We start from the raw sequence: 26906 nt of genomic DNA, 5'->3' as shown, positions 1-26906 counted from the left end.
CGCGGGGTACTTCTTGGAGCGACATGTGACCACAGGGCGATTCACCATCCCCTGGTGGTGCACTATGTATAGGGTAAAGGTTCAACCTTCCCTTGTGACACCCCGTGGCGACTGTGGAACAGGATGATTAGTTCTCCTGTGGGTGAGGATGATTCATTCTCTGTGGCGACTGTGGAACAGGATGATTAGTTCTCCTATAGGCCAGGATGATTAGTTCTCCATGGCATCCACTAGACAGGATGATTCGTTACCCTGTGGACAGGATGATTAGTTCTCTTGTCGAGGCATCCTACCCATGTAGTGTGGGACTCATGGGAAGTACCTCTCATCTGATCAATGAGCAGGGAAATGAGGATAGGGACCATAGTAGTACTATCGATGGACGCATCGCTGTATCTACCGTACTCGCTATGCTAGGATGACCTCCATTGATTTGGGATCAGTGATACTGATTTGGGATCAGTGAGAATGGTTCACACTCCGAGACTGACTTCGGGCCAGTGGAGGATGGTATGATACATCCTTGATCATTTCTTCTTCTTCGTAGTTCGAGCAGAGCAGAGCAAAGCAGAGTAGAGCAGAGTGGGGTCAAGCTGTATAGGACAGTGCATTTGATGGATGGATAGCAGCGACGGTCTGACAGATTTCAGATGAAGTTCTCCCTAGTTGAGAGGGAGTGTTAAAATTGGCAACTAGGGCCAAACTCCATGTGGATCACCTTATTTATGTCTTCTGATATTTTTCCTAGATTCCTCTCATCGAGAGGTGTAGGATTGATCTAAAGATTATCTGATTCCGATAAGTATTTATGGAGATATGAATTTATTTTGATTATGGACAAATTGTCAAGGTCGACCAGCAAACTTATGTAGGCTCAGAAGCCCAACAGTCATGTCTATTCAACCTCAACATTTGCATATAAATACAAGGAGCATTCTCCTCATTCGGACAATTCAATTCACTCATCTTCTCTCTCTCTCTCTCACACGTGTGGCTGAAAGGAAGACGTCCTAGGGCAAGGAAGACGCAGAAAGGAGGACGCTAGGGCAGCATGTCATCTCTTTGACCAGCACTGACCAAGCGTTGACCTTCTAGAAGTGCGGATTGGGTGTGGTTGCCTTTCCTATGCAGGCCGCAATTTTTGGCACGAAAATCGAGGTGATCTGACCTCTAGTTTGACCGGTGTTGACTGCCCTATTTTAGGGCTGCAAGTTGACTTCAGAAATCTGCAAACTGATTGAACTTTTGGGGCTGTTCAAGGGCTGTTTCTTTAGGCTGTTCGAGGACAAGTTGACCGGAAATTGACCAAGTATTTTAGAGGTCAATTTCAGCTAGTTTGACCAAGTTTGACTTTGCTGATCTAGGGTTTGCTGCTGCTGATATAAAATTAGAGAATTCAGATTTTGTACTATTTCTTTCTACTGAACTATTGAAGATAAAAGAAGATTTGATCAAAGGGTTTCCCCGCATTGGGGTTTGTCCCTGGCTAGCCGCCACATCTTGTGTCTCTTGTCTTGGCTTGTTTTCTGTTGATCATTTACTATTCTATCTGCACTTTACTTAATGTATATGTGATTGCTAATCTGTGGCTAATAGGAAGAAAAATAAGTAAACTACTCTAAGCATAGAACATACCATAATTTAAGAATACTAGACCACCACCACAGAGCAACCCAAGGACGTGGGCAACTAGATGAGGAGACTAGGAGGGACCTCAGGAGGAGGAAACTATGCTTTACTTGTCGGGAGCCCTGGGCACCAGGCCATCGGTGCACAACAATCAAAGCCCATTATATTGAGGTCTTTTCAAGTAGTGATTAGGAGGATGATGTGGAGCTGGAGTATGGTGGGGGAGACGGTGAGGGTCTGATAGAGAGGGGGCCACCACCACCACCACCACCACCACATGGAAGAGCATCTTCACACCATTTGGGGGAGTCCTTGCTTCCTTATGCGGGGTCCCCAAATTTATGATGATGAGGATCAGAGGCACGGTGCAGGGGCAGCGTGTCTTAGTCCTAGTAGACAATGGAGCTACCCACATATTCATTGATGCTCAGATGGTTCAGAGGAGGGGCATCACCATAACAATGTTTGAGGGGTTTTCCGTTCTGGTGCCAGGGGACAGAACAATGCAGTGCACTCGGTATGTTCCCGCCTTGATAGTGACCATGGGGAACTACTCGATGACAAACCATTTCTTCGTAGTGGACATACCAGACACCAACGTAGTGATGGGTGTCTAGTGGCTATACTCCCTTAGTCGAGTCACCACCGATTGGAGGAAGTTAGAAATGGAGTTCACCAGGCCGGATGGCAAGTTGGTGGTCCTTAGGGGCATGCATTCCTATCCTCCGCAGACAGTTTTGTCACATCGGATGGAGGCAAACTTGAGGCATGGAGACATAGCGTGGGTTGTAGAGTTGAGGATTTTAGAGGCTAGGGGACAGGCCCAATCACCGCACCCGGACATACAGGCCCTATTAGACAGATATCCAGTGGTACTTGGGGACATTCCACCAGGGTAGCCACCAGACAGGGGATTTAGCACACCATTGGGTTGGAGCCAGGTGTACAGGCAGTGATTACCACCCCTTATAAGCACCCCAAGGCTAATAAGGACGAGATTGAGCGGGCCATCAAGGAGTTGTTGGCATTGGGCCACATTAGGCCAAGTTCCAGTTCCTTTGCTTCTTCGGTGGTGCTGGTGAAGAAGAAGGACGGAACCTTGCCTATGCACATCGATTACAGAGCGCTCAACAAGAAGACATTGAAGAATCGATACCCCATTCCACGCATCGATGAGTTGATGGATGAGCTTAGAGGAGCCAAGTGCTTCTCTAAGATAGATCTGCGCTTGGGTACCATCAGATCAGGGTGAGGGAGCAGGACATCCCCAAGGCAACTTTTTGATGTCATTATGGGCATTTCGAGTTTCTACTCATGCCCTTTGGGTTGACTAACAGACCTGCCAACTTCCGGTTGTCTATGAATCATGTGTTCAGGGTGCAGTTGAGGAGGTTTGTATTGGTGTTCTTTGACGACATCTTGATCTATAGTAGGACTTGGGAGGAGCACCTGCAGCACCTGAAGGCGGTGTTCCGTATCTTGGAGGAGCAACAGTTTTATGCCAAACTGTCCAAATGTGAGTTTGGATTGATTAAGATGCTCTACTTGGGGCATATCATTGGCGCAGACAGGGTGAAGGTGCATGAAGAGAAGATACAGGCTAGTCGAGATTGGCCGGTGCTTAGAGATGTGATAGCGTTGAGGGGGTTTTTGGGTATTTGCACCTATTACCAAAAGTTCGTTAAGGGATTTTCATAGTTGGTAGCACCCCTCATGTACTTGACCAAGAAGGAGGTTTTTGCATGGACAGATGGAGCCCAATCAACTTTTGATCACCTCAAGGAGGTGATGAATAGTTGTCCAGTGTTGGCACTCCCAGATTTCTCTTAGCCATTCACAGTGGACTGTGATGCATCAAGAGAGGGGATTGGGGCAATATTATCCCAAGATGGGCATCCCATTGCTTTTTAGAGCCGTAAGCTCCTACCCCATGAGAGGTCGTATTCTATATACGATAAAGAGATGTTGGCCATTATGCATGCATTCGCCAAATTGCGGCAGTACGTAACCGATTTCGGGTGAAGACTGACCACAATAGTCTTCGCCACTTTATGGGGCAGTAGGGCCTCAATGGTAGACAACAGAGATGGGTCAGCAAGGTGCAGGCCTATGATTTTGATATTGAGTACGTGCAGGGGAAGCACAGTGTAGTGGTTGATGTATTATCTAGGAGACCCGCAGGCCTCTCACTCATGAGCTTTTGCCATGACTGGAAGGCCCAGTTGTTGGTAGAGTATTCTAAAGACCGGCGGGCATGCAAGATCTTGGAGGGGAAACACGCAGATGGGCGCTACAGGGTGATGTCCGTGTCATATACCACAAGGGGTGCATATTTTTGGTACCAGGCTCATAGTTGAGGGAGAGAATACTCCATGCAGCACATGATTCCCCATTATCGGGGCATCAAGGGTTTAGGAAGACGTACTTGGCAATGAGAGAGCATTTCACCTAGAAGGGCCTCAAGGGGTATGTGTTAAGGTACATGCAGGAGTGTGAGGCATGTTGAAGAAAATGTGAATAGGTTCGGTCTTCATAATGACATGATCTTTGCAAATGATGTAATAAATTATTATTGTAAATCTTGCCTCATGGGCTTCATGAGAAAGAAGTTTAATTAGGTCAAAGACTTCTTCTTGATGTCTTTAGGTTTTTTATGTAATTGTTAAAGAGTCATTTCATGTATTGAAGAGCTCTTTAAGAGCCTATGCCAAATGTATTGTAGCCTACAAGATGTGTAGCAGCCCTCCAAAGACCAAGCAAAATCCTCCAAGAAGTCTGCAAGCGAAAAACAATAGATCTTAATGTCGGCTCCAAAATAAATTAAATGCATAATTTAAAGTCACGTCGGCTTGAGCAGAAGGTCACGTCGGTTCATGGATTCACATCGGCTTATTATATGTACACAAACTACTATATATACCCACGAAGGGTCAGCACAAATGATTCAAGAACTTTCGCAATTGGTCTCTGAAATTTCGGGTGATGAAGGAGCAGAAGATCCACATTTCAGTGGGCTAGATCTAGGGTACAACTGCCTCCTCGGATGGGTATAAGGAGCAGCAGAACCTGGACTAATCTACTCTCGGCTTACCTATGGTTTAAAGGTGAAGTTCTCGGATGGATAGATTAGAGAAGATTGCGGATGTAAACATTGTGACAACATGCGTTCTGGGACAGACACACTTCCTATAATAACAATCTCGAAATATATGATTTCGCATAACAGTTCTGATTCATTGAACTCAGTGACATTCCTGTAGCAGCCTAAACGTAAGTGACTTACATACTCGGCATATTATCTCGGCATATAAGGGTATCTTACCTCCTCGCATATCCTCGCAGTGTATTGTTATACTTGATTACAGTATCGAAGATACAGTCTTGACAACAATGGAAGGTATGGATCTCAGTGCGAGAAAGGATGTAATCACAATCTCGGTGGACCTGTTCCATGGCAGTGAATGTATTTGTGTGATGGAAAGAACCTCGGAATCCTGACTGTCCTCGTATAGCCTCAGTCTCACTATCTCGGCTTAAGGAGAAACACAATGATTCTATCATTGCCCTCACTGTCTCGACACTTTTGTTATAACGTATACTCTCTACTGCTCACAGTCAACATGATGACGATTCCAGAGAGGGTACTGTGATGATCCAAGTATGGTGTAACAACAGTGAAGCCCTTGGTGCATTGATCAAGGGAGAGAATTAAGGTCACGATGAAAGATCTTAATAAAGACAAAGAGATCTCTGTAATATAATGAAGAGGCTATGATGAAAATCTCAGTGATGCAACAACAATGGCTTCAACAATGCAGAAATCATGTCGATCTCAGCAAGGAGGAGGATAAGGTATCTTGGTCTTGGAGAGGCTAATTGTGTCAAGGGTTATGGTCTTGGTATTTTTCAATGAAATCTCTATAAGAAGAATTTTGCATGGGTTTTCCTCTCCAAGAGGGAGAGGTTTTGGCCCTGGCAGAAAGCCAATCATTTGTGTTCTTGTCTCTTTTGTTTTGGTAGCAGTTTGATGAAGCTAACTCACACACACTAATAATGAATGAAAGATCAAGCTAAGATTAAATTGCATAAATACTTCACAAATTGTTATCATGCTAAGAAGAATCATTCTAAATATACTTGCCCTACATTCTTCAACATGGTATCAGAGGTATTGGTTCAGCAGTTAAAATAAGGCCAGAGAAGAGACATTCAAGAATCAAGACATCAAAGCAGCTGTAGGTCTACATGGCAGAATCAAACCCTAGTCATGATCAAACCCTAAATCAGAGATCAGTGTGCAGTAGTAAGGGTGTTAGATATCAACAGTCTCAGATCTCAACAACAGTTTTGACAAGATCATCCACAACTCAGTTTGGGTCCTTGTGTAGATATTAGATCTGAGAATGTATATGAACAATACTCAAATCAAAAACTATTCTATGGATCGCGGCAAGCAACTTCAATATATATCAACAATTTGTTGGAGGGTAATCTAAGGATCTCAGCTAATAGATCTACTTCAACTACTGCCAACATGATCAAGGTGAAGACTACATCTTCACAATCAAGTAAGTACCTTTTTCATAATCAAATTTTGTTTTATGACTTCATGATTGCAAGAAGACCTACATATTGGATGGGTCATCAAGGGTCTTGCATGGAATAAGAAGGATTATCATTATCCTTAGAGAAGTCAGTACATCAAGGTCTCCTTTGAGGTCATAAAAACTCTTAAGGTTCTATGAAGTAAGAAAGGAGACATAAGAGGATATACTCTCCGAGATGAAGTGCAGAAGGTGCCAAGGAATGGAGAAATATCTTCATGAGATCTCAATTGAGAGATCTGGGAAAATGATGAATGGATAATCATCATTGATAAGCAAGGTGACAATTGTTTATGAATAAGAAGATCACCTCAATCAACAGTTTGCGGTCTCTATGCCAGATAGAGAAAGGTAAGTTGAAAAGACTCAACTATGTGCAAAGGAAGGATTAATAAGACAGAACAACACTATGAAAAGATTATGGAAAAGGGTTCATATCATCTGAAGGATAGAGGAAGCTGAAGGGAAGAGGGAGTAATAGATTTCCAGTATGAATGAAGTGACATCCCTCTCAAATGGGTCCTATTAGAAGTCCTTGCAGATATGATCATGGTAAGAAGATGCATCGTGGCATCATGAAAACAAGAGCTCGTATGAATCATGGAGGATATAGCTCTTGGGAATCTCGTTGTACATTAAAGGAAGATCCAGGTCAGAGGAAACATTTGCCAGATAGGGATATACTAGATCCTGAAGGATCTCTGATAGAGATCTCAGCGAAGGATCTCATAGTCCGGGAAGGCAACAAATGTCTTGTCAGGAATTCCAACTTTTGGAAATCATGAGATGAAGGACTGATGACAAATCAAGGGATTGAAGATTCGTTCAATCAAGAAGGCTGCAGAAAGTAGCCTGATGGAAAAATGAGGTATGTATACTTGTAATTGTATTTGCATTTGATATTGTGATGTCGTGTTATATGGTTGCAGGTTAAATGGATCAAGCATGATCAAAAGGGAAAGGATCTCCTCCTTTGAAAGGATGCAGAAAGACATAAGTCAAACTAGATGAAATCAACATAATATGTCCTCATAATGTAGTATGAGGTAGTTGATGACCATTGAAGAACTCTGAGAGCTCTTGGGAATGAAAGACATGAGGATGTAAGAGATCGTGAAACATGCAACCATGATGAAGGTAGTCAACATCCAGAGGATCAGGAAGACTTGACTTGGAAACCTCCCGGAATGATGTGAAGACTCTAATGGAAGTCTGAAAAGATGAGGACCCTTGACAATAGATATCATTGGGAGATGTGTCAACATGTATGCAGGATGGTTGATACCTACAAGAAGGTGTCACTGGAAAAGACCATCACCAAAAAGGTAATATGTGAATTGTTTTTGGTTTCTGACCTCTTGGAGAAAGTCTGGGTATGTGTGCAGGGCTATGAGTTGTGAAGGATGTCACAACTATGTACCTTGTGATCTAGAACAATCACCGTTAAAGGAAAGGTGAAGATAGATGGCCTTATGAAGAAAGCCCCAGATGTCAAGGCAAGGAGGATACTTTCCGGGAAAGAAGGAATGACATGATGGAGGAAAGTGATGGATGGTTGAACCCTACATGTGAAGAAATTGATGGCATCAAAGACTTGGATCATCAGTCAACTAGAAGACTCTATAATGCATTGATGATAGAGTTCCTAGGTAAGAGGGAGCTCTCAAAAGTTCCTACGAGCAAAGGAACTTGAGCAAGTTTCTAAGTAAAGAGAAACTTGGAACTCGGCCTGGTTAAGAGGGAGAGTTAGACACAACATTCATATCTTCAGTTTGGAAGAAAGAATGGAGGATTGTGTAATCATCTGTCATCCGACACTCTTTGAGGATGTGGTAGGGCATCCAAGACAAGAGTGGGAAAGAGGACCGATATTCTTGAGGGTTGGGAACCCAAGATGAGAATAGTCCTAGTAGGGCATACTCGGAGAACACCCCGGTAAATATGGCCCTAAGAGAGACAATGATGATGTGTGTCTATCAGTCATTGGTCTCGCCAACATTGTGCTCTGATCTAAGTGAGAGATGGAGCTGTTAGTCAAGGCCTTGCTATATGGAAACAATGTTGGTTGAAATGATGCTATAACATATGGATTGCAAATTCGATTCTTCTTATGAGAAATTCTTCAGATTGAAAATGACCAAGTACCATTATGAATACCTCCCTAGTTAAGAGGGAGTGTTGCAGAAAATGTAAATAGGTTTGCTCTTCATAATGACATGATCTTTGTAAATGATGTAATAAATTCTTATTGTAAATCTTGCCTCGTGGGTTTCATGAGAAAGAAGTGTAATTAGGTCAAAGACTTATTCTTGATGGCTTTAGGTTTTTTATGTAATTGTCAAAGAGTCATGTCATGTATTGAAGAGCTCTTTAAGAGCCTATGTGAAATGTATTCTAGCCTACAAGATGTGTAGCAGCCTTCCAAAGACCAAGCGAAATCCTCCAAGAAGTCCGCAAGCGAAAAACAGTAGATCTTAATGTCGGTTCCCTAAGTTTATGATTAATTAGTCATATTCCCTAAGTTTAGACTTAGGGAATATTTATAAAACGACTAATAATCTAATCAAGTCATCTCTAGCTGGAATTTTTAGAAACGATTTCTGGGTTTTGGAGATCTCATGTATTTTAGTCTCTCCATCAAATCTCATGGCTGGAACACATTCGATGCTACAAGAACTAAGTTGCTAGTGGGCAACATGATTTGTAGCTATCTGGGCCAGCGTAGAGGCTTCTCTCTAGGCAAGCGTGGGAGCTTGAGGGACGAATTGGAGAGCTGGTGATTACCGAGAGAAATAAGGGAAATTTTGGGTAAGAGCATCTCAGCCACTTGGTGTGTTTGGTGGAGCTTTTTCAGTGAGTTACAGGCCAGGCCGAATTTTCCAGCAGTGGGTGGAGGATGTGGTATTTGGGGGCCGAATTTTGCAGGTCAAAACCAGGCCAAACTCTTTCTGGGTTGTGGTGGGTTTTGGTTGAGGAGCTTGAGGCTATTTTTGCAGAATTTTCTGAGCACTGGAGGCGGGGTTTCCAATAGTTCTTTTCCAGCAAATAGTGTCGATTTCTGGGAAGCGCAGAGCATCATTGGAGCAGTTGTTTCTAGCACATTGGGCTTGTAATTTGTCACCCGGGCTTTGTCACTCTTGCCATTAAGGCAAGCCTAGGTGCACCCCTTCCACATATTTGTACCTTGCTCCAATTGATTAATAAAATGGCTCAGCTGGTTCTTATTTCTGGAGTTTATATGGGTGTTTGCTGAATGTTTGAAATTTCTGGTGTTGTATTTGTTATTTTCTTTGCATATCAATGTTTTTCCTAGTTTGGAACATTACACATGCTTTCGCAGCGTCTCATGATCGCACATGCTTAATGTTGGGTCGTAAAATGAACGAAAAAATAAATATGCAGATTTTCTTATGTAAATGCAGCTAATCTATTATGAGAAATATCATATGATGTTAGATCTAATGCTAAAATCTACATGCAATGCATCCTACCCTAACATGCATATGGTACAAAACTAATAATACTAAATGTAATCATAAAGCCAGTGCAACCAACATATCATCAAATCAATATAAATATGTCGGCCTATATGATTACTCATGCAATAAATGACACACTGAATGTGGACACAATCATATGGATGATAAAGCCCGTGGGAGGTATGAAAATAGAATGCCCACACATGGATGATCTCGTGAGAAGAGGTAAGAAAAGGATGTAATCTAGTCCATGAGATGCTCTCTTCTAACGAAAATATAGAGATGTCAATGATTAGGCTCATAAAGCTTTGATGGATGGCAACCTCGGGCATATTATTTCCATTATGGTCCTCATCATATTTGTCTTATTTTATGGCATCTACAGGGTTATGATCAATAGGAAAGGGAGACTGATGAGATGGAGAAACACAAGTAGGTTGCCCATGATGATCACACTGGACAGGGGAGATTATAGGTTGATCATGGTCCTGAGGGGGTGCCCAATGAGATAAAGAATATTCAATGAGGGGTTTTTCCTCAACACTATATTTAGAAATGTTAAAGGGATCAAGGTCACTTGAGATTATATGAGAATAGGTGCGGGAATCACTCTCAAAATGATGAACAAGAGAAGGATGCAAAGGGGAGGGTGGAGTGTTATACCCAATAGGCTTTTCTTTCTCAAAATCATAATCTAAAGGCTCAAGTGACTTGAACATAGGATCATGAGGAAGATAGGTAAGAATAGAGGCCCTATTGATTTCATTACTATCAACATCAAAGGTAGGGTTTTCCTTCAAAGGAGAATTGATTACTTCCAAATGCTCCTCTTCATGCAAGGGAAAATAATAATTCTCCTTCCCAAGGGTATCGATGGATATGTCATCACAAGTAATGCTTGGGAGTAAGGAAAAACCAATCTTAGCCTCATCCTCTCTGTCAGTATCATAAACGGGAACACAATCAGACTGAGGCCCAACAATTTCCCATTTCTCCTTTTCAATGTGGAAATAATCTCCAATGTTGTATTCCAAGGAGCTCATGGGATCACCTTCCTCAAGGTTCTCAAAAGGAGAGTCATTAGGAGCGGTATCCTCAAGAAAGGTAAGGTCAACCTCAACTTTCATAGCCTCATCCTCCACAACACATCTGCTCTCAAAGTAATCTTGTTCGTCTTGCGCAACCAATGAGGACTGGTGTTCCTACTCATCACCTCTATCCTCAATGTTATCTTCATCTTAGTTGGTTGACAAGCGAGATTTTTCTTCTTCCCTCTTCTCTTGAAGAACAATGGCTAAGGTATTTGTTACATGATTTTGGTAATATGCTTCTAGGAGGAGAGCGTTAGTAGGGTTCTATTTATATTCACATTTACCTTATGAAGCCTCACCTCTTCTTCGCGTAAATGGAAGAATACTTCATTAGAATTACATCCCCTTACTAACCCCTTGCATGACCTACTATATTCATCCATTCTTTCATGCGTAATTTGGAGGTTCGCATGGTCCAACTCTTAGTCATCCTCAGAGGAGGTGTTCCCTTTCTTATTACCAGTGTCCCCCAAATCCATAACTGATTCTTGCTCATCATCCTCATCTCCTCAGTCATCCTAGTCATCCAAATCCTCATTTGGTAATGAGCCATATTCCTCTTTGATCTTGTGAGATAAGGAATTAAATACACCAGTATAATAGGCAAGCTCCAAGAAGAGATAATCTGTGGGCTCTTCTTCATACTCTTGCCTTATGCTGTTGAAGTTTGACTTGCTCCTGTTATAAAAGTTGAGTATGAAGTCCTCGTTCTCATGCTTTATCAGATGATCACAAAGCTCATACCACAAATCCAATCTTTTTTGTAGGGCTTGTTCTTCTTCGAGGCTAATGTCGTGGACACTTTCTTCCACCATTTTTCATGATCTTGCATATAATGCGAAAATGGCGTCGCCAAGGTGAAATTTAAGAATGCCAAAAAAAAATGCTTGCTTCACCCTATAAGCATTGACCTAAAGATTCAATGAAGAACTATGGCTTTGCTCTTCCAATGGAGTCGTCAATAATGATATATCAGTATGTCGTACGAGGAAGAAAACGCACGTCTCGTGTCCTCGACAACAGTGCCAAAATGTTACCGCTCAAACTAGCAGGGGGCATAAAAGGGACTCCTAAAGGGCAACGTTGGAGGCTTAGCCCACTGTCACCTCAACTAAGACTTCCTACTGTTTACAGACTTTTATCGATGGGAGGAGACTCGGTATATAGAAGGTCACTTGTGAAGGATGAATCAACCAATGGATGTGAAGTGACCTTTATAATTCTTTTCCTAGAAGGGGTTTAAGAATAGAGCACCACAGGTTTATTGTTTGGAGAACAAGGGCCACCCCTAACTTTTACTTTAAGGTTATAGATGACAAGCCTCTCATACTTGTGCTATATGTTGACGATTTCTTTCTAATAGGTGCAGACCCTCTCCAGGGAAAATTTTAAGAACCCCCCCTAAATTTATAAATATAATAAATGGGCGAATCTCCATGGTATATAGGAAAAATGGAAGGCGATTTTATCAATAATATAATATGTATATATAATTTTTTGGCGAATCTCTCACCAGGCATGACGAATATTTTACTCAATTATAAAATCTTGTAAGATCTTGGCGAGTCTTTCACTAAATAATAAAACTTTGTAAAGTCCTAGTGAATCTTAGCATAGGCTACATGCTGGTTTAATTCCCCCATTTAAATAGGCTGCATTCCAGGTGAATACCATGGGTCAATACCATGTGCCACTTTGGTGAATACCATGGGTCAATACCATGTGCCATTTTTATTTTTATTTTTATTATAATAATGGTTTTTTGCATGGTATTAATAACAATCTAGTCCATGGTATTTGTCCCATAGTATTTTGGCCATAGGTTTCACCTAAATATAACCCATTTTTTGAGTGTTCGTAAATATAAGGTGACTTATGGAGTAAATATAAAAAAATGTTTTATTTGCTTACCATACCTCTCGTTTATTTATATTTTTATTAATTTACCATACCTCTTTTACAAATATGGTATTTGGCCCATAGGATTCACTTAAATAAAACCTCTTTCTTGAGCCTTCATAAATAGAACGAGGGTTATGGAATAAATATAAAAAGAGGTTTTATTTATTTACGATACGTCTAGTTTATTTATATTTATATTTTTTTACCATACCTTTTGAGTAAGTATAAAAAACGTTTTATTTATTTACCATACCTCCACTTTACTTATATTTTTATTTGTTTACACCCTTACATGTATATAAGGCGACTTATGGAGTAAATATAAAAAATGTTTTATTTATTTACCATACCTCTCATTTATTTATATTTTTATTAATTTACCATACCTCTTTTATAAATATGGTATTTGGCCGATAGGATTCACTTAAATAAAACCTATTCTTGAAAATGGGCGAATGGATTCACTTAAATAAAACCTATTCTTGAAAATGGGCGAATGGAAGGTTGTAAGTCCTAATTTCAAGGGCTAAATTTACATTTTTTACCCTCTCCCTTAAAATAAGGTGGGCTATTTGAGGTGATTTGTAAAAATGTACTATGATACAAAATATTCGCCCACTAAAAATTTAAAACCCCTTAATTTCGCCAAAGGGCGAACATTCGCCCCTAAAATTATCCTTGACCCTCTCTTTCACGAATGTAAGAGGGAGATGGCTTCTAAGTTCGAGATGAAAGACCTAGTACTTATGCACTATTTCCTAGGACTGGAAGTCTGGCAGCAATGTTGCTTGGGAGCGGGAGCGACCATTTTCAGAAGCTCCCGGTTTGGGAGCGAATCCGGGAGCGATTTTATAAAAATATATATATTTTTTATATTTTTTAATTTTTGATACATATATGTCAACAAAAACATGTAGAATGATGAATTAGACATAAAAAACATAAAAAAACATAGATTGATCATTGAACCATATCACATCAATCATCTAGAAATTATAATCGTCATCAACCATGTCCACAAGCTAGTAAAATACATATTACAACTGCAACATATTGAGTCTCATCATCATGAATCATGATTCATCAAATTCAATCTTAAAGTTTCAACTTCAAGCTTTCAAAATTGAAAATTCAATAACATTTATCATCATTGATCACCAAAGTTGTACTTGTAAGCTAAGTTTAACCATTGCAAGAAGTCATATCTAAGATATTTCTAAATCCTAACTTCTAACTGTTAACATGATATGAAATGTTATAAATTTATAAAATGAAACATGAATAATGAAATGAAATGAAACAACTTTAGTCTTTCACGAAGCATCATATTCATAATTCACATCATTACCAATGAGTTATAATTGCCAAGGCCCAACTTCAAACTTCAAATTTTCATTGTCACAGTGATATATTGTTTACAAAAAATATCATTATGATATGAAAGAGTCAAGAGTCAAGGACTCAAAACTCAATAGTTATGAAAACTAAAGTCTAATAGAAACTAAAAAAGACAAGTAAACTATAAATCAGAATCTACATGTGGCCCTTGCCACGAGAGTCTCCAGGAGTATAAGTAGGTCGTGGTGGTCTTCTAGGAGTCTCCCGCACAGACCGACGACCAGAACTAGAACCTCCACGTGAGGGTGTAGATGGAGGTGGCGACAACAAAGGAACAAGACTCGGACCTCGAGCACTGCTACTGGATGGTGGAGGTGGAGGTGGAGGTGGCATGGCTACTGCAGCTGCTTCATCTTCATCCCTTACAAGTTCCTCTTCCAGTTCTTCAATATGTACAATGCCATCCTCCAAATTGTCATCCTCTGGGTGATTGTCCCAAACTTTATATGTGGGATCCTCATAAGCCCGATCACAGTAATGACTCAACAACCTCAAGTTGTAGTGCACATAAACCAGGCTTTCTGCTCGGTTTTCATTGAGTCTATTTCTTTTCACATTATGTATGTAGCTGTAGGTGCTCCAACACCTCTCTGCAGAAGAAGTATTTACAACCTGTGAAAGAACTTTTTTTGCAACTACTATACATCATACAAAGCAAGCTCTAATCCTTTGAGCTATGAGCAATAATACAAAGAAAAAAATCAAGAAAAGTAAAAGGTGCACAAGAGGGGTGAAAAAACAAAGGCTAGGTTGGTAACTCATGCATCCATGTTTGCTCTATCCTCACATCTATACAATTAGGATGTGGATCCCCATTACGCTGGTCCCTTTGACCATGGCACTCAGCCATGAAGTCTTCTCCCCTTCGTTACCATTGCTATTCACATAAGCACTTATTGATTGAATGGTGGATTGAGCAAATGTCACCTCCCTTTGGGGGCTGGAAATGCCTAATAGGAGCGTCTTTTAGCCACTCCTACCTAGAAAGGTAACATAATTACGAGTTCAAAGCCCCAAATCTGGAGGGGATGCCTCGTTTGAAGTGTCAAATAGCCCATTACTTTCAAGTTTGGTCCACTTAAATGCAAAAATGATTATTGTACCTAATGATTTGTTGCTTTCACTAGACTTTGTGATGTGATTGTTAGGTGGTTCCACAACTGTGACCTGGGAAACTTAACTTGACACTAACAGGGGGAGCATTGAGAGCCTTGGGTCTTTGAGCAGTAGCAACATGAAATTTCCACCCTTGGACACCTCTTGCACCCAGGATGTTCTGCCACGTTGCACACTATTTGACGATTCTTTAGGATGGCATACATTAGACCCAACATGCCCATGGTCGGCCTTGGCACTCTAGAGATATGGCAACTGATCCAAAGCCTAGATGAGGATGGTCTCACCTTTTGAGACATGGGAGGGCGTATAGCACTTGAAAAGCCCTCAACATTGGAGCAGAGATGGGCACTTTGCCCTATTGGAGACCCAAGAGACCACATTTTGACCCCCAAGATGAAATTTGAGGCCCACAGAGAGATTTTGACAGGAGTGTGAAGGCCAATCTCCACCTCATGATTTTAGAAGGCTTCTACACCACTCATGGCACCATTAGCCCTCAACAAATGCCCTAGAGATGCTCACGCATGGATGATGTCAACTTTGTTAGCCCTACGACTCACATGTGTGGGAATTTTTTTATGGTTTTGTTTAAGCTAGTAGGTCGGCTTGTGACCTACCTTGTTATTGTGGCATCATTTAATGTTTGAGGGGCTTCTAGGCTAAAATTAACATTAGTACTCCTCGTATAAATAGCGGAGAGATTCATTTGTAAATCATCATCACACACACTTGAGTATTTCGGCCTCTTGTGTATTCGACCTTCTTTTCTTGTGGAGAGTTCAGATCTATGAATGCATTTTGACATTTGGAAATAATTCACTTGTGTTTGGAGCTATTGTTTTGGATCAATGGATGGATTTTTCATGAATGTTATCTTCTAATTGAACATTTTATTGGATAAATGTTTTCTTTATGTCTAATGTGTGGAATGTTTTGAATCTAGGGTTTTCAATTGTGCCCTAAATTGTTGAAAATTTATTTGACGCAATCTAGATGTCATTATTGTATACATTACTCATGAATAATATGTGAATGATAATCCTAGTGATGAAATTTGACTAGCTCTCCCATAAAACTCCTTGTTTCAATGCATAAGTAATTGATAGGGTTGTTGATGCGAGGGCATCAATTATCCTTTCTCCTTAGCAACTCTTGGCTATCCTATCAAACTCATAGACTCCATACTCCTAAGGAACAAAGCGCTAGCTTATCTTATTGGTGATAAAATCCATTTTTTATCAATAAACGTTTTTCTTCTTTCACTTAACCTAATTTAGCACCGTCAAGACCAAACTCTCAAACTAGGGCTTAGTGCGAATCTCTAGGAAAGGGAGATTTTTGGGATTGGAGTGTCTAAATGCCAAGGGTATAGTTGGTTGCCTCAAAGTCAACCATCTTGGTACTTTGGCAATTAATAGGCTACGACTCACACGTGTGGGCAAATTAGGCTTATTTCATTGTTAGCTAATGGGTTGACTTGTAACCCAAATACATTTAATAATCAAACTTGTTTTTAGGGGCTTTGTTAGGCATAATTAGGAGATCTAAGCCTCATATAAATAGAGGATAGGGTCATTTCATTTCTGATCATCACTTGTGAGTATTTTTGGCCCTCTTAGAGAATTCGACCTAGCTAAATTATGACTTGTATCTTGTCGAAATGTGATCTATGGTGGATTTTTGCTAATGGAGCTATGCTTTGGCTTTGGAGATGTCATTTTGGAGAAATAAAGGACTTTGTTAATGAATTCTATTTTGTAAGTGTACCTTGTATTTGATATATCTTTGTATTTTATGGCTATTGTATGGAATGGTTGATTGTCTAGGGTTTTTTGTGTGCAAATTTATTGTTGAAGATCATTCTATGGACTCTTGATGATAGTATTGCATGCATTACCCACTTGTAGAATGTGAATGACAATCCCATGGGCGAATCTTTCAACTAGCTCTCTCCATTGACTTTGCTCCCTTATGAAAGTGATAGCTAAGGTTTGAAACCTAGGGTTTCATATTCTCTTACTCTTTTTCCAAGGTTTAGTCATTTTTAACCATCCTCGAGGCTCAATCACTGGCCCTGGTTACATGATTGATCACCTTGAAACTCATCTTAAATCACACTTCTTTTCTCTAAAACTTGAATTTTGGCCTCTTAAGGTAAAACACTAGCTAGGGCTAGGGCATATTTCTCAACTAGCGTTTGAAGCATTCCTTGGTAGAGGGATTCAACATGTGGAGGTGAGGTATTTGCCTCAAAATCAAGTCATTCCTGTGGCTAATTTCTCTATTTTAGGGAAAACATCCCTTGCCCTAGGTAGATTTTGCCCTAGAAAAGCCCTAGTTTGCCTTAGGCTTCAACTTGGGGCTTATTGAAGGCTTCTTGTTCCATAAATTGAAGGTATACATTGTTGGAAGCCTTTTCTTGGCCTTTTGATCCTAGGCAAGCCCATTTAACTTACTATATCTCAAGCCCTAGGTCACATTGTGCCCTAATTAGGTCTTTTTGGAGGGTCTGAATTGCCTTGTTGTGCTAGCTAAGCCTTGTCCTTAAGTGGAGCATCCCTCCTTAAGCCTACATTGTCACCCTTATCCCTTGTACTTGATAGATCCCTTAGGGGACCTAACATAGGGAAGCCTTCCTAATGGTGAAAGTCCACAAAAGAGCAAGAAGTAGTGGCTGTGGTGAGGTACCCTTGGTCTAGCTCTTGTTTTGTGAGGTACCCTCCTAAGACTTGCTAGATTTTGAGGCAACAACATGCAGAATTGTTTTCCTTCAATCCTTTAAGAGAACTTTGAGTTGTGCATCTCTTAAATTTAAAATATCCCTAAAAAGGAAGTCGCAAAATTGTTTTCCTTCAATCCTTTAAGAGAACTTTGAGTTGTGCATCTCTTAAATTTAAAATATCCCTAAAAAGGAAGTCGCTAGGGTTTGTAAGTAGATGCTCTCACCATTTCACCCTCTTTAACAAGGCAATCCTCATTGAATATGCCCTAGATGACTACATTGCCCATTTAGATCAAGGCACTAATTTAGGTGGTGATGATCAAACCTTCTATTTTTACTAATTCTCTCTCCTCTTATCTTAATCTCTAGATATCCAACGTTAAGGTTAGTGTTTCTATGAAACACTGCTAAAAGGGTAATTTTAGTTGATGGGTCATTTCTCTTTAAGTAGGAATTGCATTAGATAATTGTGGAAAAACAAAATCTATCATTTATTGCATGCATAAACCCTATTTCTAGGGCTAATGTCATCATTATATTACAATTTATGCATGTTTCAGCCATAAAGTTTAATTTACAAATCTTAAAATCTGCATATCTAATTGATGGTCTTTGTCCTTTGTTGATTAATCATTGTAGGTACTAGGAATATCTTTTCTGGCTATTACATGACATTGCATGCCCCATCATTGAAAATCTATAAAACCCTAATAACAGCCCTATAATTTGCTTAAGTGGTCTAGGGACAGAGTGCTTGTACTTTGGTGGAGAGTATATTAGAACTCTAGGATCTGCCAGTTCCCCATCACGATCATTAGACGTCATTAATCAAGTTGAGCCCTCATTGAATATCTTTTAGGTAAATTTTATAGGGAAGCCTCCCTTGTGGTTAAAATGCCACTAAATAGCTGGAGAAAGGCTGCCGAGGTGAGAGTGGTGGCCAATCTCTTGTTGCCCTAAGGTTTGGATCTGCCTAGTGAGGCTTTGCACTAGACGTGCTAGATTTTTGCACTAACAATCCCTAAGGTCTATTGCAGTTATACTGATGCTAATTCCAAAACTCTTCATGTTTTTCAGTCATAATGGTTGGGTCCAGTTTACAATATAATTGTCAGTCCTATTTTCACCAGCATCTCCTGAACTCTATATTCCTATGGTAAACTTGGCAGGCAGATCCATACTGTGATATTTAGTGGCCCACATATTCCTATGGTAAACTTGGCAGGCAGATCCATACTGTGATATTTAGTGGCCCACACTTATGTCGGGTCAAATATTGGTGACCACTTTTGCAGGGAAAACCTGCTGTTCTCGGATAACTAGGGTCCTCCCAAGACGACAATCTTTGTGTCTTTCTCATTTTCCAATTCAACATTGAAATAGTCCTTCCCTTTGTGCTTGAAGTGCATGCTATGATGCACTGCATCCTTCTATCCCGAGGGTGCCTACTTGTCCATGGTCCAAACTGAAAGAACCAAGGGTCTGGTGTCAATATTTACTCAACCTTTGTCTTCTGTGAATTGGGACTTTGGAGATTATGGAACCATGCTTTTTATAAAATTGCAATGAAAGATTCTGCAATAATGCTGAATTCATGTTCGTTCTGCTCATAGCCAAGGTTCTTTCTTGCCTTAATGCAACAGCTGTGGGAAGCTGTACAGGTGAAGAATTCCCGAACAATCCTCAGCAGGTTAACCTATTGGTCTTGGGAAAACCCACCTTTCTCTCTATAGTTAGAATTCGATCCTGAAGGTTTCTCAGCTTCCATTAATTGCGCTGGTGAGGTGGATTCACCATGGCCTTGTCTGACCTCTTCCGTAACTCTGACATGCATTACTACCTAACATTTCTGACATGCATTCCACATCTAACTTTGCATTGGAATGTTGTAGAAACTGTCTATGACTATGATAATCTCCTTTTACCATAGAAATCTGTTTTTGTTATTCTATGGCCGAGGCAGATGAGATTTGCTGTTTATTTTTCACCATAATCTTCAGGAACATTTTTTCATATTTATCTAGAATTAATATGTTGTCGTCACTGCAAAGTACTAGAATGCTCACAAAAAATATCGCTCTGTCAAATAGGTTTTGATTTTCACTAAAATTCTGTTATCAAACCCACGCTTTTCTTTGATTATATTTGTTTTCTTCTATAAAGTTTTACTATAATTTCTTTTGATTGTCTATTCGAATTGCTATTAACAGTCTAAGATTTTGTTGTCTATCAGAAAGATTATCAGTGAAAGATTTGTGATTCTTCTGGAACTCTGAATTGGTCAGAGTACAGTCATTTGAGGCAGGTTTCAATGTTCATTTAACCACAGCAGCATCAACTTATTGTAAACTAGAATCACTTGATTGTTTCCAGCCATAAACATGGTGAGGCTTTAGTTTTCTGAAATGTTGCCTTTTCCAGAGCTTTTCCTTATGAAGAGGAGTACCTCACATGTTCGTAAAATTGTTTTGTGGTATGTATCAATATCAAGCAACTCAGCATGTGTGCCGATTTTGCATTCCGTGTTCAAAGTTTTCTTCAAAGAACTTCGATTTTTAACTCGCAATTTCTGTTGACGATCAACTGAGTGCTGCAGGTCCAAACTCTGTTAATCCCAAGTGTGACTCCTAACGTGGAGTGGGAGAGCAATAATAGCTCTGGCTTTCAGGGATAGTTCTCTTAGCATTTGGCAATGGAGGTCTCTTGCATTCTCAATTTTCCTGCTGGTGCTAATGTGTATATTATTCTGCGAAGGGACAATCGGTTGATAATTATTCAGATGAATTCTTTTCTTTTATCATGAAAAGAAAAATAGCCACACTTTTTTTTTTAATTTTCTATTCTTTGGGGCGTTGTGAAAGAGCACAAGTGCACACTGCACACCAAGCTCTTCAAGATTTGGCCAATGGAATTATACTGTAATTTTCAGGCAATGGACATTCATTTGAGTTGTACGTTTTGTTGAAGTTTGAATATTATTAGGATCTCACTTTGGATTAACATATTGGGCAAATTGTTATGGAACAGTATAGAACTCATAAATTTCTATAAATTTATTTTGGCTAGGCTTTATTATTGATTTAAGAAAGAAAGAAAGAAAGAAAGAAATTATTTTAACGTCCACGAGGCTAAAGGTAGCCTATGGGACACGTTGCTTTGACATCTGATTCCTGTTTTCAGCCCTTTTCTTATGAAGCTTCACAATAAACGCTTTCAGTTTCTTGACAAACCCTTCGATGAACAAATTATCCCAATAGCTAGCTGCTAGAATATCTACATAGCTTTCCCTGCAGACTTTAAAATATTATTGATTTAAAAAAGAAAGATATTATTTTAACGTCCACGAGGCTAAAGGTAGCCTATGGGACAGGTTGCTTTGACATCTGATCCCTGTTTTCAGCCCTTTTCTTATGAAGCTTCACAATAAACGCTCTCAGTTTCTTGACAAACCCTTCGATGAACAAATTATCGCAATAGCTAGCTGCTAGAATATCTACATAGCTTTCCCTGCGGACTTTAAAAGCCTCACATTCTAAAATGAAATGCTTTTCTGTTTCCACTTTTCTGGAAGAGCAAAAAATACTCTTTCTTCCCACACTTCTTTTGGCCTTTTATAGCACCCTTTTTTATACATAAGGCCATTCGCGTGGCTCATTGAGTAATCAAATTGGCGATGAATAATTCAAATAAGGTCTTAGATAGACCACAAATCTAAGTTGAGGCTGAGTTGAGGAAAGAGTGTGAATTTTATTTGAGGGAAGAGTGATAAATTAATAAGGTCAGGCGAGGAAACAAGGCGGAATGAAAGGGTGATAGGGTTGAGCTAGTAGAGAAGGCCAAACTGAAGGGTGACAGGGTCGAGTTGTAGAAGAAGACTACTGAGTGGTAAGAAATATATGGAATGCTAAATTTTATGAAATTTACTTATAATTTTTTGTTTATATCCTTGTTTAGTGTTGGTGGTCGATCCCTTGTCAATTTTGTGTGCTAGTTTTGAAAGAGGTCAAGCCCAAGGCCACTGCTTGAATTCAGTGTTTTAGTCTACTATTTTTGAGTAAGAAGTAGGTGCCCCTATATATGTTGAAGGAGGCTCTTTTACATTGTTATAATGATAAGATTCATACTAATTTTTAGATGTTGTTGAAGGCCCAAAATTAGGCCGAATTAAAGAATTGTTATAGGCTCAAATTATGTCAAATTATAGACCTGTTACAGGGTTGAAATCAACCCAAGTGCAGATCTGAATGTGTTTTTTGGAGTAGGCTATAGAATTGGTTGCAAGCATGAATTTCCTTAGGAAGTTTATGTCCACTTCAAGGCCTTTCATTTGAGTGATTAGTGTTAAGGAAGGATGTTGTTATGAAACCAGCTCACAAAAGGATAGAAAAGATAGATCAACGCCTTAGAATTCAGCCCCTTCGAGGGGGTAACCTCCTTTACATTACACAAATGAATGATTCTTGGATGATTCAAATGACAAAACCTCCTTTCTATATATAGGAGTCTTAAGGAGTCACAATATAACCTAGCTGACTTAACAATAATAATATAAATGTACAAAAATAACAATAGAGGGATTCTATGGGGCACAATAATAACAATATGGGGACAATAGGGGCACAACAATATTAATAAGGGATACAACTACAATAGTAATGGGGTAATCACTAGTATTATAGGGACCTAACATGCCCCTCTCCAAAAAAGTGTTGTCCTCAACGCTTGAGTAGTTCTGGATGCTTCTGTATAAAATTTTCATCCTCCCATGTGGAATTTTCAACGGATAAGTTCATCCACTTGATGAGATACTCCAAAATTAATCGATTTCGTAGCTGTCGAGTTCTTGTTTTTGTGACTACTTCCGGTTCCAATATAATTTTTCCTTCCTTGTTAAGTTCTGGCAATATTGTTTGAACTGGGAGCTTGTCGCCTATAACCTTCTTTAAACATGAAACATGGAAAACTGGGTGCACTCGAGAAGTTGCAGGAAGCTCCAATTTGTATGCCATAGTACCAATCTTTTGCAATACCTTGTAAGGACCATAATACTTTGGTGATAATTTATTATCCTTCTTAGCTTGCTTGAGGGACATTTGTATATATGGTTGTAGCCGTAGGAATACCCAATCACCTACATCAAAACTTCTTTCGCTACGATGTTGATCTACCTGTTGTTTCATTCTATTCTATGCCAACATGAGGTTATCCTTTAAGAGTTGGAGGACTTGTTGTTGATGCTCGATGTGATGTTCCACTGCTTGAACCTTAGAATTTTCTCTTAAATATGATGTGATGGATGGTGGCTGATATCCATAAAGTGCTATAAATGGGGTCGTTTTTGTTGCTGTATGGAAGGAAGTGTTATACCACCATTCAGATTTGATCCATTGTCTTTGTTTATCAGATACAAAGCAACAAAGATATCCTTCCAAACATTTGTTTGCTATCTCAGTTTTCCCATCAGATTGAGGATGATAAGATGAGTTATGAGCTAACTGAGTACCAAGACAAGAAAATAATTCTATCCAAAAATTTCCAGAGAAAATGGGATCTCTGTCACTTACAATAATCTTTGGGTTTCCATGTAGCTTTTGAATTGTTTCTATAAATGCAGTAGAAACTGTACTGGCTTTAAATGAATGTGATAATGCACAAAAGTGTGCATACTTGGTAAGTCTGTCAACTACCACCATGATGACACTCTTTCCCTCAGACTGACCTATTTGGAGCAGCGAAACCCTAGAATCCAAAGCTCTGATACCAAATGTTATGAAACTAGTTCACAAAAAGATAGAAAAGATAGATCAACGCCTTAGAATTCAGCCTCTTCGAGGGGGAAACCTCCTTTACATTACACAAATGAATGATTCTTGGATGATTCAAATGACAAAACCTCATTTCTATATATAGGAGTCTAAGGACTCACAATATAACCCACCCGACCTAACAATAATAATATAAAGGCACAAAAATAACAATAGAGGGATTCTATGGGGCACAGTAATAACAACATGGGGACAATAGGGGCACAACAATATTAATAAGGGATACAACTACAATAGTAATGGGATAATCACTAGTATTATAGGGACCTAACAGATGTATCATTGATACTTTCATTATTTTGTGTATGAAGGCTACAAGGTTGAACAAGGATGTAGTGATCCTTAAAAAGGAAACCTAGAGTGATGACAAATGATTTATTTTTCATACTATTACTGTGTTCCAATGGAAGCTAAGACTTGATGATGTTTACTTTGAAAGTAGGATACTTTGAGAAAGGATTTAATGTTTGCAAACTAATTATTTTATATGGCGTTACAGACCCAAAATTAGGTTGAATTAAAGAATTGTTATAGGATCAAAATTACGTCGAAGTACAAACATGTTATAGGGTTGAAATCAGCTTAAGTGCATATCCAAATATGCATTAGAGAAATTTTTAGGTCTAAAATAGGACTCCTAAGGAATATTATAAAATAATAGTGGAAATAATAAAATAAGATTAGATTATCTCATAAAGTTTTGGAGGGAAAAAAAGAAAAAAGGCATTTTTTCAACTTATTACCCTATGATTTTTACTCAAATTTTGAGCGAGAGCACTCATTAGATGCATAATTAATTTTGCATCTAAGGAGTATCGATGTTGCATACTTTTGATGGATCCTACTACATGAAAAGTTGGAAATACATGAAAAAACGTGATTGCAATCAAGTTGTTCATGTATTTCATATTTTTCATCTATTAAGGTCCATTGAAAGCATGCAACATGGGTATTCCTTGGATGCGAAAATAAAATTTCATCCAACCACTGCTCTCACTCGAAATTTGAGTAAAATCATAGGGATATAAGTTGAAAATATGAGTTAAAAAAGGTAGTTTTTTTAATTTTTATTATTTTTACCTTTTTTCTCCAAAAATGATGAATCATCCCCCATGGTTGACACCATCATATTGAATCCTATTGGTTCTTATAAATTTTATTTTCGATGTGTTTTTTTTTTTTGAGACCCATTTTTAACCTCAAAATTTCTCTAATGGTTTTTTGGAGTAGGCTACAGACTTGGTTGCAAGCACAAATTTCCTTAGGAAGTTGATGTCCATTTTGATCCTTTTTGTTTGAGTGATCAGTGTGATAAGGAAGGATGTTTCATTGAACATTTCACTATTTTGTATATGAAGACTATAAATTTGAAGAAGGATGTGATGATCCTTGAGAAGGAAACCTAGAGTGATGACAAATGATTGTTTTGGTACTATTACTATGTTTCAATAGAAGCTAAGACTTGATGATGATGCTTATTTTGGAAGTAGTATACTTTTGGGGAAGGATTTTATGTTTGGATTTGTTCATGTTGCAAGAATGATTTTTCTGGGGTGTTGCAGCAATGTAGGGGTGTTGCTTCAACCTAAAAGTGTTGTAGAAACACAAAATGATGTTGCAAAAATTGCACTTTATGACTGCTTCAAGAATATTTGTATGACCTTCCTGAATTGATTCTCATAGGTTAGCATAAAAAGGTAAATTCCTTCCTAAATACATTAGAATGAATGTTGAAGTGATATAATTATTAGATTATTGTACCTTGATAAAAAAATGCATCTATATGAGAAAAATAGGTGAGTGGGTATTATGAAAATGGAAAAAGATACTCAAAAAGGTGTTGAATGGGTGCTAAAAAGATGCCAATTTGGGTGATATTCATCTCCCTCCAACCAAAACTAGTGCATGTCCCTATGAAACCAGGTAGCTAATTTGAATCAGATAGGGTGTGACTCCCATGGAGATTGCTAATAATTTTGTCAACTTTCCCTACTTCATGGGAATAAATGTATCCTTTCATCTTTTCATTCTCCCTCCAATAGGTAATTTCTTCCTTCTTGTTCATATTTTAGTCTTCTTTATATACTTGGGATGACAACCATATCATGGGATAGTGGAATTTGAGTCATATCCACTGATTTCCACAATTGTTCATGCACTTGATGTACTGATGCACTCTCTCTAGTGCCACTACAATATTATTATAACATACCTCCTTACCACCCATAGATCATAGTAAGAGTAGGAGGAAGTTACTATGTCAAACCAACATCCAAAGTTTAGTTAAGGAAATGGGGTCCTTTTTCAATATTTTCAAACCCCAAAATAGACCTCGCCATTGTATTTTTCTCGTAGACACCTTTATGACAATATAAAAATTTCCTCAATCTGACTCCCAAATCAAAATCTATGGTCATTTAGATATTGGCCTATTAGTCTTTGCATGTCCTCCTGAATTGCCATATGGTCACCATGTGGTGCCCACATGAATATATGAATCAAAACCATATCACCTTTTCGAGGTCCATGCGACATTTCTGTTAGCAGTTGTCACCGTGGCTTATGCCACTTCATTATACACGACCTCCCCTCCTTATGAATATATTTAAAACCCTACATTGTGCACATTACGTCCAAGTGGGTCCCTCATTTCCACACCATCTAGTGGGTAGAATCCTGGGAGTTTCCTTGGAATCCCTAACACAAAACTTTGTGTTGATTTTACATGAAACCTCATGGGTTACGTGGAATTCCCATGCGTAAATTAAATATAGTGAGGTTTTCCCCCCTTTGTGTGGTTATAACTATATGTTTATGCCATATGGCACAATTATCACCAATGAGTTAAGCCCTTGCCTGCCAAGCAATCCCAGGGATAAATACCGAGAGTCTTCCCAAGTGCCTCCATATAAGAAGACCGGGGTGGTGGGGAGTCCACCTATACCTCGAAGCACACACACACACACATATATATACATACACATGGTGTTGGACCCTAGTCTATTGGGCCCAGATGCCACACACTCCCGGGGATAAAATCTCAACAATTAATTTATTCACCTTCAGTGAAAACTTATGGGGTTTGGAGAAGCAGACAAAGAATCCCTTCATGTTAATTGATGAAAATTATTTTTTCC

The 26906-nt window shown here is 39.1% G+C and overlaps 1 pseudogene across 1 annotated transcript in view; it reads left to right on the top strand.

The window, feature by feature from the left end:
* The window catches only part of LOC149248994 (uncharacterized), a 194160-nt pseudogene extending 173216 nt beyond the window's left edge, over positions 1-20944 (top strand). The window contains exons 6-7 of the transcript XR_016266718.1: positions 20178-20417; positions 20541-20944. The product of XR_016266718.1 is annotated as an uncharacterized LOC149248994 (transcript). The remainder of the gene's footprint in view (positions 1-20177; positions 20418-20540) is intronic.
* Positions 20945-26906: the final 5962 nt, after the last annotated feature.

The sequence above is a fragment of the Pinus tabuliformis genome, chromosome 7 (assembly GCF_031772625.1).
Source record: "Pinus tabuliformis cultivar Carrire ecotype Pingquan chromosome 7, CPIR1, whole genome shotgun sequence".
Lineage (NCBI taxonomy): Eukaryota > Viridiplantae > Streptophyta > Pinopsida > Pinales > Pinaceae > Pinus > Pinus tabuliformis.
The sequence above is the reverse complement of the archived record's forward strand: the minus strand, read 5'-3'. Positions and strand labels throughout refer to the sequence as shown.